Below are 18,325 nucleotides of genomic sequence, written 5' to 3' on the forward strand. Positions count from 1 at the left end.
GGGTAGAAGGTGTGTCGCACATTAAAACCAGGTCACTGTGACTTTTCATTAAGAAGATATCCGTCTGTCCGTCCGTCTGTTAGCTTTTTCGTGTCCGACCCGTAACTTAAATACTACAAGGCCTAGAATCATCAAACTTTGTCTGTAGATACATCTTGGATAGAAGGTGTGTCGCACATTAAAACCAGGTCACTGTGACTTTTCATTAAGAAGATATCCGTCTGTCCGTCCGTCTGTTAGCTTTTTCGTGTTCGACCCGTAACTTAAATACTACAAGGCCTAGAATCATCAAACTTTGTCTGTAGATACATCTTGGGTAGAAGGTGTATCGCACATTAAAACCAGGTCACTGTGACTTTTCATTAAGAAGATATGGCCATATATGGCAAAAACTTGTCCGGCTCATAACTTGAAAACTATTAGACCTAGAATCACCAAAATTGGTCAACTAATGCATCTTAGGTAGAAGGTGTGTCGCATCCTACTTTAAGGTCACTGTGACATTTAATTAAGGTGATATAAAAAAAAAATGTTTTAATGGGTACAATCTATACTGTTAACAATATGTGACGGGCGTATCATGTGACGTGGCGGTGCACTTTATTTCTCATTTAATCAGTTAATGACTGACTAAAAACAAAACAATAGGATACAGAAAAATATATAGTAAAGTTGAAATCAGTCCCACGATGTTCTTCAGTGATACAGATCTACAGATAGGATTCGCAGTCCTCTCGCAGACCCAGAATGGTGTTCAACCACCTTACCACGTGTTAATCATGTTTGCTGGGTCATCGGTACCAGACACTCGACTGAAGTCTTCGTTTATTAATTAGAGCATAATAATGTTCGCGCTAATTAGCAAACTGGGTTTTTTCTTGCATCATACTAAACTCTGTTTATTGTTTTTGTCACATACTAAGCCATTGTTGATGATTTTTGGTGTAACTTGTGTTAATTAATAACAACTGTTTTTCGCGAAATATATTCCCTAGGATGACTCGGATCTTCACGTAGTCATTTCTGTAAGGAGTGAACAGCATTAGTTAAGAATTTACCTTAAAACACATGAATATTGCGTGGAATTTTCTGGAAATGAAGAAACCCTCAACCACTGACGCTTTCCACTTTGATGTGCAGATGTACATAATTTCTTTGCATAAATGATAATCATTAAAACAATTTATTATGTCCCAGCGATATAAGTCGGGACCACATTTTTTACTCTTATCCGTAACGTCTAACTTCTACAGGTTTCAAGCTAAAACTGACATAGTATGCAGAGTGTTGGTAAATAAACTTAAGTTATGAAAATTGTCGGGATTGTAATTTTCTTCATTTTTTCTTCTTCTATAAATGTCTTTTTGTTATTTTTATGATAAGCTACATGCATACCTGCATACTTACTATAGGCCCTATAGTTTATACGACTAACGCCTTCATGTAACTTCACAATATACTAAAGTTTTGTGTACATTGTTAGGATTTTAATTTTCTTAAACTTTTTCGCATTTTATTTTCTGAAACTATGAATACAGGGTACCGTTTGCCCTACTATGTTCTTATACTATTTTCGAATTAGTTTTCATGATACGTAGGATATCAGTATACATGTTTAAACTGAGGTCGTGTATACTTTAGGAATTTCTTTTTCTGCGAATATTTCATAAATGACAGACTATTCAACTTTGTCATTTTTGTGTACAATTATGATGTCAGGATACTTGGTCTGTCCAACTAACTCTCCTACAGTTTTCAAGCTTAGTTTCTTCATATCAAGCAAAAAATAAGGCTTACACTAAGGTAGTACATGTATAAATTTACCTAGTAACGATCAATTTGGAAGAGCTTACCATGTACTGTACAATGGGTGTCCGGGGTGGGGGTGGGGGCACAACCTCATTAAGATATACTTCAAAAAGTCTATTAAATGTAACATTCTCTATTATTCATAAAAGCCTATCATGGGGGCATAATACAAAACGTAAATTTTCTGAAATATAATTACATCGCCCTAACACTCATCAAGCTGAATCCAGATTATACAGTTGGGAAAAAAAAATTGAATCGATAGCAAACTTGGAGTTTGTACTCATCTACTTTTAAAAACAATTCTTTGTTGTAAACAGTTTCAGACTGGGTGTTAGATGGGAAATGTGTTAGAAATGAAATATTTCTCAAACAATCTCTATCTTATCACTTGTTGAGATAGGTTTTGTTCTGCAAATCTGCTGCCTAGTCCCGCCGTAGGGGTGATATGGTACTTCTGTATCGAAGACTAATGATAGCATCAAATACACTGATGATGAAAGGTGTTTGTGTAAATGTGCAATAAACTTTGCAGGGAAGATGCAACACTGGGTGTGACGGGATTTTAGACAATACGGGCTTTGATATCAGTAAAGAAGCCGCAGTCAGTAGAAGGGTTGCAGATAATACACAGAGGTAGTGACGGAGCATGTACGTGGTTGTTTGAACCCTACATCAGTTTGAAAGGATCTGCCCTCTTTCCTGTAAGAAACGTCACAGATAGCATAATAAAAGTGGATTTGGAGGATGAAAAATACCATGTACTGTACTTTCATATACTATTTTCTTGATACTTGTCGTCTAATACTCTAATATATAATTGATTCAGTAATTCTTATGATTTAAAAAGAAATGTACATAAGTAGTAGAATGAATTAAAAAAAATTCACAAATAATATAAACAAATTATGAAATAATACATAAAACACTAAACAAAATTTCCACAAATATAAGAGATATGATCTGTATTGTTCAAGCCTTAGATATGCTATTAATAATAGAACGTCTACCGCCATGTTATACCTTAGAGTGATCACAGAGAATTATGAAGTTATAAAGACTCACTGGTGAAAAAGGTGAGTTTCATTTCCTTTCTTTGTAAAGTTCAATGTCCACTAAATTGAAGGCTGGTGGGTAAACTGATTCACAGATGATGCATGTATATGTAATGATACGGTAGATAATAATGTTTCACACCAACGGGTGTATTTAACACCAAGTAAACACCGAGTACTTCATGTATGTACGTAGTGATGCTCAACACGTGTATTAAATGTACCATGTATACCAAATACTAAATGTACAATATGTATATGTACAGGTGTAAATACCAAATACTAAATGTACAATATGTATATGTACAGGTGTAAATACCAAATACTAAATGTACAATATGTATATGTACAGGTGTAAATACCAAATACTAAATGTACAATATGTATATGTACAGGTGTAAATACCAAATACTAAATGTACAATATGTATATGTACAAGTGTAAATACCAAATACTGAATGTACAATTGTATATGTACAGGTGTAAATACCAAATACTAAATGTACAATATGTATATGTACAGGTGTAAATACCAAATACTAAATGTTCGTAGTAATACTCAGCACATGTACTGAATGAACAAGCGAATATGAATGCACCAAGTAAATACCTTATAATTAATGTACCTAGTAAATATACTCAATATTGAATGTATTTAGTAAATATCAAATGTTCGGAATGTATTTAGTAAACATCAAATGCTCGGAATGTATTTAGTGAATATTCAATACAACGTATCTACTAAATTTGGTATTCACTAGGTACATTCAGTATTTGGTATTCACTTTAGGTGCATTCAGTATATGGTATATACTAGGTACATACAGTATTTAATATTTACTAGATACTGGTATCAAATACCTAATTCACATTCAGTATCTTGTAAATATGATATACTGCATCTACCCCGGGAATACTAATAACTGAATGTACTTAATGAAAGCCAAATGCTGAATGTACTTATACATGTAGTATCTTCCAAATACGACATGTCTCAAATATCAATATACTGAGAAAAGTGTTAAAACATGAAAAAGTAAACACCGATTTCATATAGCGGAATGCATACAAAGTGTATTTTCAATTTTCTCAGATATTTAGAAAAATTACACCAGCTTCAATTATTGCCTACGGTTTCTTGCTAATTACTTAAGTAAAAATATCATTTATTCAATACCAGATGGGGATTATGAAGCATGTTTTATAATATGTATGGGTTAAGTTCAGTAAGGAATTCACGGGGGAGGTTATTTGAAATGCACTTGTACCAAAGCTCGTATATTTCCCAAGTATTTGCTAACCATCTCACACCAGGATTAAACCTTTATCATATATGCATTTAATTCGAAAAGTTGCATGTCGGAATGCAAGTTTCGGAAAATCTGGAAACATCAACCCATAGCTCATATAGCGATACGGTCGAAATGCGTCATCACTGGCAAGTATATACACAGGAAAGGTGCCATTATGTCAAAAGTTAATAATTTTATGATTGCGGTTATTCTGTAACCCAATCTTCAGTTTGTAACGAATTTCTCCGAAAAATTAATGGCAGCAATATTTCTTCCTAGATTGCACCATTTAATCCGGGCGTTTATGAGAAGACGAGGCAAATCTCCCCCGCCACCACTCCAGTTAAGACGCATACATCTTCCAGATTGATGTATGAATGCAACCGTCTATACATCATGCGTGATCTGTCTTCGATAGAAGCACTAAATACTGAACTTTTGGCCTCCGATTCACTTTAAACTTTATATGCATCAATCGGATATGCAGTATGTACAATAAATCATAGAGGCAAAGAAGGATCATAGAATACTATAAATCAAAGGAGTGTTAAAGTGTCTGACAACTTGGGAAAAAAGATGTTAACTGTCACATTTAAGACCTCTTTCATGTGAAGAGCAGCAGATTTAGATTTCAATGCAGACATCTTGATCCGACAGAGTACTTTTTATTTATGACGTAATTTAAGTTGATTATTGACAAACAATTGTTATGTATTACACAGTTAATTTTTTTTCGTAAAACTCTCCGTCCAGATTTAGTGTAGTCACGTTAGCTTGGTCTCGGAGTTAACGTTCATAATGGCGTCATTGGCGGAAACAGTTACGTCCCCTTAAACGTTACGTACAAAATGTGATGAAAGCTTTAAATATAAGACTTTAGATTAGTGGGGACAACTGGCATGGGGACACGTCTCTACTGGAACACTCTCAAAAAACTCTCTTAGTCACAATACGAAAGATTGTTGATTGATTGATTATTTTGCTGTTTTCCGCTGGTGGCGTCCAGTTTTATTGGTGGAAGAAAAACCCCAGATACAATGTACCTGGGAAGAGACCACCGATCTTCCGTAAGTAAACAAGGAAACTTTCTCACTTACCGGCGCGAGCGGGATTCGAACCCGGCGCGCGCCGACCAGAGGTGAGAGGCCGTGTGATTTTGAGCGCGATGCTCTAACCACTCGGCCACGAACTTTTATTGGTTTCTTCTGTAATAACTACTTACGTTAGTACAATTGTTGGTTATCAATAATTACAGTGTGACATTCGTGTATATTTTCCTAGACACTGTAAGGACGCCCTCAGGTATCGTCGGCGAGCGACCGAGAGAGAGAGAGAGAGAGAGAGAGAGAGAGAGAGAGAGAGGTTATTCATTTCTTATAAATTATAAATTGGGTGTTGAATTAGTTATGTTAGATTCCTCATTGTGACGTCATATTAGTTCGTAGCATGTTTGCCATCTCTGTTAAAAAAGAAAGCAATAGTACCGTCAATATCAATTTATCTTTTGGATATTTCTAGTATTTATCATATCTAGATACAAAATACTATACCGCATTCATAGGAATTTTACGTGGGACGTACAGGACGCGGTATTTAACGGGACATTGCTACAGTGTATAAGTATATGTAGATGCCCCTCTACTCGTTGAGGACAGTACGTTAAAAAAGGTGGACTTGGGGTGCATGACTATTAAAAGTAGATGTCCTCTATAGAAAAAAAAACCACAACCTAAATCGCATGCATGACCAGTGTTCCTAAATAATTATCAAAATTTAAATTTTCATGCCATCGAACGCAAATGTGTGCCGAGTATATTCACACGGGTCTGCGTTATACAATGACTCTTGCTGCGCTCCAGAGAGACTGTAAATATTGTTACTCAGTGTGTTTTATCTTTGTTCCAGCTTTCAAAATTAAAAATCCAGTTACTGCATATGGAAAGCGAATCAAACACCGTCACCTGACCAATTTATTTCTACTTGGGTGTTCTCGGTGTCTTAATCAACAAACACCCACAATTCTCTTTGCATTTCATAAAAAAACAATTCCAGATCTCTCTATCAGGATTATATGTAATGGGGTCAGGAATTAATTCAATTTCTTTAATTACACACTTCTTTAGAACTAAATAAATCAAATTATCTCGGTTAACGTACAACGAAAAAGTATAATAGCACAATATGAATTGAAGAAATTCTCGAGCGTCGCTTCTTTTTGAAAGCGAGTTGAAAATAGAGCAATTTTCGAACAGCGTAGCCTCTTTTACATCCCGAAACCATGGCGTTTAGTGGTAATTACGATGAAAAGAAATGAACATAGAATTCATTTCCCTTACTTTACCTACCTCTGAAGGAGATGCCGATAAAACTGTGTTCGTAGACAGCGATAAATTGGCATTTTAATGACAGACAGACGATAGAATATGTCTGATTTAGTTACTATCTAGAAGAACATAACAAACTATGTTGTTTTGCTATATAAATTTTCAACAAGTGTCAACACTTTTGCGGTAAATACACTTAATTCTTACAGAGAAGAATTTGTAATATAATGGGATTGATGTTTTTCTCTGATTGCCTCTTTTAATAATATATTTGATAATGAATATGTAACAACTACACCCATTTAACAAATTAGACTATTCAAATTCTACATAAAGAATGTATTGGTCTTATTATCATGTTTTTATTGCAATTGTGAATGACTCGATATTCCATCTGAATTCACACTTAGACAACATTCTGTTCGGGGAATATATTGCAAAATATACGGTTGATATTTCGTATGTGTGTATATGTAATTTTGTAAGAGCGTGTGTCTGTGTGTCGTAGACACTATCATTGTACATATAGATCCTAGTCTCAAATATTAGGTGCAAATATCTATTAATTTCCGGTCAAAAGCCATTCAACGGCCTGTTTTATAAGGAAGGCTACAACTATGAACTACTCGACATGCACTGTTCCTTTCAATATTCATTAATATCATGATTCTATGGTAATAAAACTTATATTAACTTAATAAATACGTCATGCTTGCTACATATCTTTAAACAATCATAACGGATGTTGATTTCAGAAGTTATCAAAAAATGTACCCATCATATGCCAGAAAATGAATGACTTTTCTGGCCGTGTGCATTCATATTATCATGTTTTTCATATGGTAAAGATATAACATATCCTCCATACTAAAATCCTTATGCGTTTATTTGAATGCGTGTTGGTTTGCGTTCCGTACTTTAATTAAACGCACCTTTTCTAGTTTGTACTGCTTTGTTACTGGGCGTAAGCAAAACTAAGATAATGGAAAAACAAAAAATTCTTAAGGTTTTGTGTGAAATAAGACATATTTTGGGTCCTACATTTTCAGTTCGGCTATGTTTATATATGTACATTAGTATAACAGGTAGTAGCGACTTCTAACGGTAAGGAACATCTTTCTGCAACAGGGAGGCCCGGGTTCGAATCTGGATCCCTCCGCTACGTCAAGTCTTAGACGGTTCCTTCAATAAGTACCAGGAATTATAACCAGAAGTCTCGAGTCTTTTGGATATTCCATTAGCTTTTACGGTAGGCGAAGGCACGATAAAGATTCCTCGTCATGTACCTACGGTCATACACAAATCAAATCACCTAAAGCCGATAATGTCTGTCATTGAAAAATGACACGTTAAACATCGAAACAAACAAACAATATATGTACATAAAAATAAATGGTGGTTACACAAACTACAATGAATATACATATTATGTAGTACAATGTGAAACGCACACAAGTATACAGATCTACTGTGGAATTCAAATCCACTGGGCGATTAAATGCTTGGATAAGACTAGAATTCTAAATGTTCACTTTCCAAATATCGAGATAAATCAGTCGTATTAATCAATAAATAACCGCTTAACATCGGCACTCTAGATAAACAACTTGGGTTACATACACACATGCCCACTTAAAAACCTCCCATGTAACCGAATTCTTGGGTTTTGATTACGATATAGTATAGCATGTGGTTGGAAACACACACACGACGGACACAAACGCTTTCCATGTGCAACAATCAATTAGATACAAGTAATAAGCTTAAATCTTACCTTATTTAAATGACTATATATATGCTGCTGAGTATGTGTAGACAAGTTCTTGCTTACAGAATCCCATGTGGGTGACAGAAATCAAATCAGACTAGTCCAAAAATGTACTTTCATATCAAAGGCGGAGATATAACATGGAATTTTATTCATCACAATAATCATGTTTGCACGTATTGTTGTCGAAATCGTTTTCCAACAGAACAATACTATTTTATTGGTGCCATGTGTGAAATACTCTGATTCATTGCATTCGGTCTCCGTTTCTTATATTGTGCAACCACTGACAACCTTTTGTATGGTTACATAATAGAAAATCATCTTCACATCAAATCCTATCAATCAAAATGAAACGCTCCCCAACAGTAGGTCCATCTTCCCATACACAAAAAAATATACATTCATCGTCCAATAGATAAAGCTAGACTTACAAAGTAAAGTACAGAAGCGATTGGAATAGCCACACAAATGATCTACCATGATGACACGCTTGATCTCATTGTAATATTATAAAATTAGAGAGTGTTATGTATTCTGATACGATGCATATAATATTATTCATAGATGGCCATTTGTTGAGTTGCCTTAGAGCTAAATGACATTTGAATTTTTCAAACTGAATCAACCTGTCGGTTATGCAAGTAAATTAGTGTCTCTTCTCAGCCTTTAGCCATTTTTTCAGCATTGCCCTCCGAGTCAAGAAACACAATGAGCAATTTTGGGTTCATTTATGCATATGTGCAGCAAGGGTGTGCTACAAAATATGATTTGATTGTCATTTTACTACCTTTTATTTCCGCTGCGCCCATTTCATATTTTTCTTGAGGTACGTACAATTATAAACTGTGAATATCCTGAGCAATTCTGGAGAGCTGCATACTTGAAATGCAGTATCAAGCTATTTATCAGAATAAAAGTTTATTAATGTGTGAAAAACACTGCAAGAGACGAGACAACATATTGCAGAGATAAATCGACTTCAACAAATCCCCCACACCTACACTGAATCTTGCTTAATTATATAACAAAACTAATTTATACATATTTATAAACACACCTGTTGGATGTTACATGTATATAATAGTATCGATATATACAATTTCGTTGCACTGATAATGTATAGTATCGCACAGTTCTCAGTAAGGACTCGCACACTATACATGTAAACTAAGCTACTAAAACTATCTTTACAATTACAGTTGTATAATGATATAATACAGAAACGCAAAACTTATTATGATTTATTAGTCATAGAAAGTTACATATGATGATGTAGTTGAAAGGTGAAGATGACGAACAGTGATCAACCTCATAACTTCCACAAGGAATATAAAATAAAGAGTTGGGCAAACACAGACGCCTGGACATACATGTACCAGAGGTGGGATCAGGTGCCTACATTTTAGGAGTATGATAGTATGTGCAGAAAAGAAACCATTAGCCTGATTATCCATGTAGTAGTGAAACTTGAATACAAAGTCTTGTACGTAAGTGGTCGATGTCGGATAATAAATAGTTGGGGAGAGGGAGTAAAAACTCCCAGGAGTTTCTATCATCTGACATCGATTACACTTTAGTGAAAAAAGAAACAAGAGTATCGCAAATGTTACAATATACGCCCGTCGGACAGCGAAATTCAACCTGGAAGCATATTGTGCACTCTGAATTGATACAACACACATTCTGAATAGAAAAGCCTTAAAATGGGTCATGGTGCACCAATTCATCTGACATGTGAACTGATTATGTATTTCTCCGAGAGTGAGGTTGAAACAAAATGTTGGTGCAATATCTATCTATGATGATAAAAAGTCCAGGAAACTATTTGATCTACTTTAGCCCCAAAGTATGTCATGGTGCACCAATTAAGTTGAAATGTGAACTGATTATGTATTTCTCTGAAAGGGAGGTTATGACTAAATTTCAGAGCAATACCTGTGACCATACCAAAAACAATCGGGGAAAACTGTTTGACCTACTTCTACCCCTAAAGTACTGTTGGTCATTGTGCGCCAATCCAGCTGAAATGTTAACTGCACTTGTCTTCCTCCGAAGGGCAGCCTTTGACTAAATATCAGAACAATATCTGTATCCATAATGAAAAAAGCCCTGAAAACAGTCTGACCTATTTTGAGTCCAAAAAGTAGGTCAAGGATGGAGCAATCCAGCTGAAATGCAAACTGAACTTGTATTCCTCCGAGAGGAAGCCTATGACTATATATCAGGGCAATATTTGTATCCGTAAGGAAAATAAGTCTGGAAAACTGTTTGACATATTTTTATCTGAAAAGTAGGTCATGGATGGACCAATCTAGCTGAAATGCAAACTGAACTTGTACTCCACCGAGAAGAAGCCTTTGACTAAATTTCAGGGCAATATCTGTATCCATACTGGAAAAAAGCCCGGAAAACTGTTTTACCTACTTTTAGTCCTTATGTAGGTCACGGACGGATGAACTAATCCAGCCGAAATGCAAACTGAACATGTATTCCTCTGAAAGGAAGCTTATGTGTAAATTTCAGGTCAAGGATGGACCTATCCAGCTAAAATGCAAACGTACTCTTAAAATTCTTGAGGGAGATATTGTGACTAAATTTCAAAGTTGTACATGCATCCGTTACGGGAAAAAGTCCGGAAAACATGACCCGGGACGGACAGCACCATAACATACACATGTAGTACGTACCTTCTAATTACGGGCATATAAAAAGAAAAACCAAGCGACTGTTTAAAACCACATAATAATATTACATTTTAATGAACATTTAATAGTTTTAATGTACACTTTCATTTGTGAATAGACAGTAGAAAAGGTATACAGAGAGTTATTTATACTCGTATGTTTTTACTTGTTAATCGATTAGTTTCAACATTCATCATATTTGAGGAAGTCTTGGTGAAAACTACGTGAATTCAGTTTGTGTCAGACATTGAACTTTTGATCTCGTCCCCTAATAACAGTTGTATTGGCTGGTTACAGTACTGAGTAAACATTGAACATTTAAACTGGCAAATGCTTGATACGTTGGAGGTTGATTGTTTGCTAACGAATGCAGATATCATTAATAATTTGTCTTGACTTTCTTCAGTTCTTTTTCACGAATGCCGGTAAATAAAATAAAATTTACTTAAAAGTTTGGCTAAACCCAATTCTAAGCCGAAGCCAGCGCAACGCAAAATGCAGTTGATGCGCCAAGAAGTCATCTGAAGGTATAAAGAATCTGATAAGTAAAATACCCTTGGTGCAGCAAATGGAAGTAAAGAAATTTTTCTATGCATTTTCAGCTTTTAAAACTACATGTACTCTTTTCAATTATGCATCCCGTGATTGTGAACTCAAAATGAAGTGTAGTTGATTAGAAGTGCAGATGATGCACCATTCAATTGAGGCACGCTGGGCTAGCGTCTGTTTCTGTGGGTTGAAGAGAATCAAAAGATACCACCGCAGTCTATCCTAAAGACAAAACCGTCCAGCCTCCTAAAAATAACACTGAAATCCACAAATATTGCCTTCACAGATTATTCAAATAATTAGTATCGACGGCTTGTATGCTTCCAAACCGACAGAAAGTAAACATGATATTGAACGTTTTTAGGCCCCTACTTTAGGAACAGCTACACTATATCGGTACCTAACAAGCAGGGGAAATCTAACTCCCTACAATCACACTTAGAATCCGTATATGTAGTTACATGTAACTAGAGGCCGGCCGATTTTGGGTGTTAAGGGAAAATATATACTACAATATCGTTAAGGATCAAGTTCTGCTCTACGGTCTTGAGAGAGTTCGATAGGCGATGTCCCTATTGAAGCGAGTACACTATCGATGATTATCTTCATTCCTTATAATAATCACGTACAAAACTGCTATTTTTGTGATTATAGAGTTTTTCAAATAATGCTGGATACGACATCAGTGGCGGATATATAGAGAGGTGGATTATGGGAATGCAATCCCGAAAAATAATTTTTAAAAAAGGGGCTCGTTGTATTCGGCGTGTCCGCGTCAATCGTGGTCAATGTTTTTAAGTTGCTAGAACTTGTAACCAATCCCTTTGTATATTTATACAATAAAATGTGTTCAAACAAGAGGTACTGTGAGCAATGCTCACTAAGAATACCCCCCGCTTACCCCAATCTCCCAAAGGGTGTTGGTAATAGGTAATAAACTACCTCTTTTCGGAGTGTAAAAAACAAATGGCATGACAAACCGAACCATATTGCTACTTCGATGTCCAGTGCGCGTGACCTTTGGACCCCAAAATCGATAGGGAACATCTTCATCCCATGGGTAGTCCATATGTATGATATGGTGACTGTAGGTGGAAAGGATAACGCTTTAGAGCCCGGAAACCATATTACTACTTCGATGTCCAGTGCGCTTGACCTTTGACCTTAAAATCGATAGGGAACATCTTCATCCCATGGGTAGTCCATATATATGATATGGTGACGGTAGGTGGAAAGGATAATGCTTTAGAGCCCGGAAACTATTGCGTCTAAAGACGGACGGACGGACAGACAACCCCCGATTCCAGTATACCCCCCACAACTTGTTGTGGGGAGTATAATCAATGTGTTTTATTTGAATTTTGCTTTGGTAATAAACACTCAAATGAGGTTGATGTTCTTAACTTTTTAGGTGCTTGTTCTGGGTATAGTTAATTTTTAAATCGAAGCAGGCTACTGACAAAGTTGATATTACAGGTGTTTCAACAGTTTCATTTCACATCAACATTTCGCATAATGGTCGTTATAATAATTACCAATACAAGCTGTCCTTGGGTCAAATGCTGTCTGACATGTTTAATGCCATCTTTACACACTGATTTTGAGTACAGATTACTCGAGATATAGGGTTCCCGGTGGATTGTGACCGGTTGACAGGGGGGGGGGGGGTGCTTACTCCTCCTAAGCACCTGACCCTACCTCTGGTATGTCCAGGGGTCCGTGTTCGCCCTACCCTTGATTTTGTATTTTTTGAGGGAGTTGTGAAATTGATCATTGTTTGTTACATGTATATGCCACTTTACATACATATACATTGACAGAGAAAATGTATTTGTGTTTATGGAAATATGTAACGGTAAGCTTGACTCCTATTGATTACAATCAGCTTGGTTAATTCTAGGCTTTGAATAAATCTCGATTGAGGATGAGGAGAATTTAAAAAAAAAAGAGGTGTTGGGCCGGGAGTTCAAACCATGTAGCTGGCTTGAATCTACATTTATGCACGACATGTACATATGCGAATGTTGAAATAGTTAATCGTTTATAAATAAGGATCCTATTAATAATATGGAATACATGTATAACACCACCTTGTTGTTAAATACAATGTTTCATTTTTTTTTTATCCTCATGTGCGATCTTCATTACACAAGAGATGCTTGTAAAACACATACCCCCCCCCCCCCCGGTGCAAAATTGAAAACGGTTAAACACACACCTCATTTAATTGATAGTATTATCATCAATTCAAAATATTGAGCAGACAATATCTTCCTATGTCAAGAGTGAATTGACCATGTGACCTAACATTCAATAGGGGTCATCTACTCCTTATGCTGTACCAGTGTACCAAGTTTGGTACGTGTCAATCAAGCAAATAATTCTTAATATATAGGAGACAATAGATTACTATGTCCAGTTCAACTATTGACTTTTGACCTCAAAAACAATATGGCTCATCCTCTCCGGAAGATGTACCAGTGTACTAAGTTTGATGTCTGTCAAGTAAAAGGGTTTTCAAGATATTGAGTGGACAGTATATTACTATGTCCAGTTTGACCCTTGACCATGTGACCTCAAAATCAATAGGAGTCATCTTCTCCTGAATATACACCAGTGTACTATTTAAAGTTTGATGTCTGTCAAGCAAAGGGTTCTGAAGATATTGAGCAGAAAGTATATTCCAATATCCAAGTTGACCCTTGGCCTTTAAACATGTGACCTCAAAATCAATAGGGATCATCTTCTCCTGAAGACGTACCAGTGTACCAAGTTTGATGTCTGTCAAGAAGAGGTTTCTCAAGATACTGAGCAGACAGTATATTCCCACGTCTAGTTTGACCCTTGACCTCTGACCATGTGACCTCAAAATCAATAAGAGTCATCTTCTCCTGCAGATCTACCAGTGTACTAAGTTTGATGTCTGTAAAGAAAAGGGTTCTCAAGATATTGAGCAGACATTATATTCCTATGTCCAGTTTGACCCTTGATCTTTGACCATGTGACCTCAAAATCAATAGGGATCATCTTCTCCTGAAGACGTACTAGTGTACCAAGTTTGATGTCTGTCAAGCAAAGGGTTCTAAGATATTGAACGGACAGTATATTCCTATGTCCAGTTTGACCCTTGACCATGTGACCTCAAAATCAATAGGGGTCATCTTTTTCTGAAGATGTACTGGTGTACCAAGTTTGATGTCTGTCAAGCAAAGGGTTCTCTAGACATTGAATGGTCAGTATATTCCTATGCCCAGTTTGACCCTTGACCATATGACCTCAAAATCAATAGGTGTCATCAACTCCTTAGGATGTACCAGTGTGTTAAGTTTGATGTCTTTCAAGCAAAGGGTTCTCGAGATATTGAGCGGACATTATATTCCTATGTCCAGAGAAGATTGACCCTTGACCTGAAAAACAATAGGGGTCATCTTCCACTCATAACCAACCCACATATGAAATATCATTATCATCAAGTGAATGGTTCTCAAGATATTGAGCGGACAACATGTGGTCTACAGACCGACCGAACGACAGTTGTAAAACAATATGCCCCCTCTTTTTCAAAGGGGGACATAAAAATGTTAAGTCATAAAAATAAACACCGAAACAATTTGTTTGGGAAACATACCCGCGCATCTTGACTAGACATGGAGGATATTACACAACAGTGTTCTCCAAGCCACAGTATTGTTACAAAACACACATGCGACAATAAAATACAATGCGAATCGTTACTGGAAACAAAAATGGTGCATGTACATGTAAGCTTTTATATGCAATTCTAAAGAAAATTCATTGACTTACCAATACCCTCCAGCAAAAAATTCTAATGAGAAAAAAAGTTATATATCTACCAGGGACATAGATAAGGGAAGGGGGTTAAATGTGGATTTCCTAAATAGGCAGGGGGGGTTATGGCAATAGGCCCATGACGAAGGCCTGATGGGGTCCGGAAGGGACGAAGTCCCCGGAAGCTGGTGGAATCTTGACATGGAGTTAAGCAACCTCCGGAGAACACGAACTTCACTTTTTGCTCAGATAATTTGCATGAAACTTTATGCTATAGGAAAACAGTATAGTAAAAATTAACAAGAGGCCCATGGGCCACATCGTTCACCTGTGTCACCTTGGCTCATATCTGAAGACTTTCCATATATATTTGCATGTAAAACCTTAGTCCCTATTATGGCCCAAACTACCCTTTGCAAACTTGAATCTACACTATGTCAGAAAGCTTTCATGTAAATGTCAACTTTTTGGCCCAATGGTTCTTGAGAAGAAGATTTTAAAAGCTTTTTCCTATATTTGTATGTACAATTTTGACCCCCCCCTTCTGGCCCCATCCTAGCCCCCGGGGACCATGATTTGAACAAACTTGAATCTACACTATGTCAGAAAGTTTTCTTGTAAATATCAGCTTTTCTGACTCAGTGGTTATTGAGAAAAAGATTTTAACTATATATTTGTATGTAAAACATTGATCCCCTATTGTGGCCCCATCCAACCCCCGGAGCCCATGATTTGAACAAACTTGAATCTGCATTATGTCAGGAAGCTTTCATGTAAATCTCAGTTTTTCTGGCTTAGTGGTTCTTGAGAAGAAGATTTTTAAAGTTTTTCCCTATATATTTGTATGTAAAACTTTGATCCCCCTTGTGGCCCCATCCTACCCCCGGGGGTCATGATTTGAACAAACTTGAATCTGCAATATGTCAGGAAGCTTTCAGCTCTTCTGGCCCAGTGGTTCTTGAGAAGAAGATTTTTAAATGACCCCACCCTATTTTTGCGATTATCTCCCCTTTGAAAGGGACATGGCCCTTCATTTGAACAAACTTGAAAGCCCTTCACCCAAGGATGCTTTTGGCCATGTTTGGTTGTAATTGGCCCAGTGGTTCTGGAGAAGAAGTCGAAAATGTGAAAAGTTTAACAGACAGACGGACAGACAGACAAAAAGCGATCAGAAAAGCTCACTTGAACCTTCGGTTCAGGTGAGCTAAAAACTTAAGAAAATGCATGCATTTTTGTGTAATTTTCTGGATATTATTGAGAACACTGACACTCAGAGGAGAATAGACAAACGTCGTTCTTTCTTCATGTAACGACTTTATCCAAGTCGAAGGAAATTTCATCTTTATTCATCTTCATGTGTATTTCTTAATTTTGATTTCTATTTTTTTTTTTATTTACTTCTTGTAAGTACATGTGGAGGCTTAGTAGTACAAACGTACGCCTAAATACGCCCTGTGACAGACGAATACACAGGAAGAAGCTAACAAGAAATATTATCATGTATGATATAATGAATGTATTACTTAAGAAACTGTCTCAGCCATATCGTATTGTAGCTGATAGTATTGTTACACGATGAAATTCAAATAGTGAATGAATTAAGATACGCAGGAAAACAATTTTTGTTCGGAAAACGAGTGTGTAAGTTGTGAGAGGAACTATGATGCAATGATGACGAATCCCATTACGACGTCATAATCACAATGCGACTAAAGTAAACAAGAGATTTTCATTCTTGTCACATCTTGTACGGGTTTTAGTGAATCATCTAAATATGTTGAAATTCCTTCGAAGAGTCTTTGGAAAGAAGAAACGCAGTGATGCTGAATGTCAAGCAGTCGTGATCGACTATGACAAGATTTGTTATTCTGCTCAAGAAATGAGAAAAAATAACAACGATATCCACTGCGTATATAAGTCTGTCCAGGAAAACATTGCGGATGTCGGAGAACAACTGCGACATTCCGAGGATTTGGTGAATCAAGTTGCAAAGAGTTTGACGGACCTGCAAAAAATGGCTGAGCGAGCCTGTGAAATTCTTTGCGCGGAGAAGGAAAAATTAGAAAAGAAGAAGGAGACGTTGGCAAAGTTGAAAGAAGATGTCGGTAAGTTGACGATTCATGCCGGGGGAAAATGGCAACCATAGAAGCATGTGGAATATTCTCCAAATTTGTTCCAAACCAAAGCGATTATAATCTTTCACTCGTAAATAAAATCCTACAGGGAATATATGCCCTCATGAAAATTAGAGAGGAGAAATCAATTCCAATTTTATAAAATTGTTTTGGGTAATTTTATATTTATATTTCATAATCGTATTTTGCAATAAGATTTTGTCTCCAAATAAGATTACATGTACCCGTCAGGTGAGAGTCTCACCCAGGACTTTGGTATAAATATCAGAGGATGTTTTCTATAAAATGCAACTGAATGCCGGCTTATTCAAATCTATATGAAGTCTTCCATATTACATAATACATTTCACTATTAATATCTTTTTCCAGAGGATTCTAAATACCGCCTGACTTGTTTGAGAGGGTCAGCATTAGAACAGCACGCCAAGGCAGCCGAAAGTGGGACTGCTGAGAGTTTGGGGTCCTTCGTCCGCGAGGAGGGTGATCTGGAAAGTTGCACAACGATTAGACCCGTAGAAAGCAGGTTCGGAGAGAGGATGGAGGAGGAGTGTCACTGATTGCCTGCATGTATGAATGTAGATATGTGGGAGGGAGGTGCATTACCCCCTTTCTATGGGCCTGCTTTATTCAAAAGAAAATCTCCATAGTGTTGTATAAAAATTAATTTTATAGAATACAAGCTTAATTAGTGTTGATCAGATACAACAGCACAGCATACCCTATGAGGAGCTTGTATTTCAACAGAATACAAGTAGAGCAACACATAATTGATACAAGAAATACATACATGCACAGTTGCGAATTTAAATGGCTGCACCCCCCCCCCTAAAATTGTCAAATTCAAGGTACATCGTGCTCTCTTGTTTAGAAAAATGTAAACGATACATGAAGCAATAATTTCTTCCACTCTCGGAGAA

The 18,325-nt window shown here is 36.5% G+C and overlaps 1 protein-coding gene and 1 long non-coding RNA gene across 2 annotated transcripts in view; one reads left to right on the top strand and one right to left on the bottom strand.

The window, feature by feature from the left end:
- LOC130051646 (uncharacterized) overlaps positions 1 to 3,569 on the top strand; it is a 36,836-nt gene extending 33,267 nt beyond the window's left edge. Inside the window, exon 3 of the long non-coding RNA XR_008799915.1 lies at positions 2,345 to 3,569. This is a non-coding gene — a long non-coding RNA (uncharacterized LOC130051646). The remainder of the gene's footprint in view (positions 1 to 2,344) is intronic.
- The window catches only part of LOC125678231 (innexin unc-9-like), a 105,554-nt gene extending 97,147 nt beyond the window's left edge, over positions 1 to 8,407 (bottom strand). The window contains exon 1 of the mRNA XM_048916509.2: positions 8,255 to 8,407. The gene's annotated coding sequence lies outside the window, so the exon portion shown is untranslated. The remainder of the gene's footprint in view (positions 1 to 8,254) is intronic.
- Positions 8,408 to 18,325: the final 9,918 nt, after the last annotated feature.

Source organism: Ostrea edulis, chromosome 2 (genome assembly GCF_947568905.1).
Source record: "Ostrea edulis chromosome 2, xbOstEdul1.1, whole genome shotgun sequence".
Taxonomy (NCBI): Eukaryota; Metazoa; Mollusca; class Bivalvia; order Ostreida; family Ostreidae; genus Ostrea; species Ostrea edulis.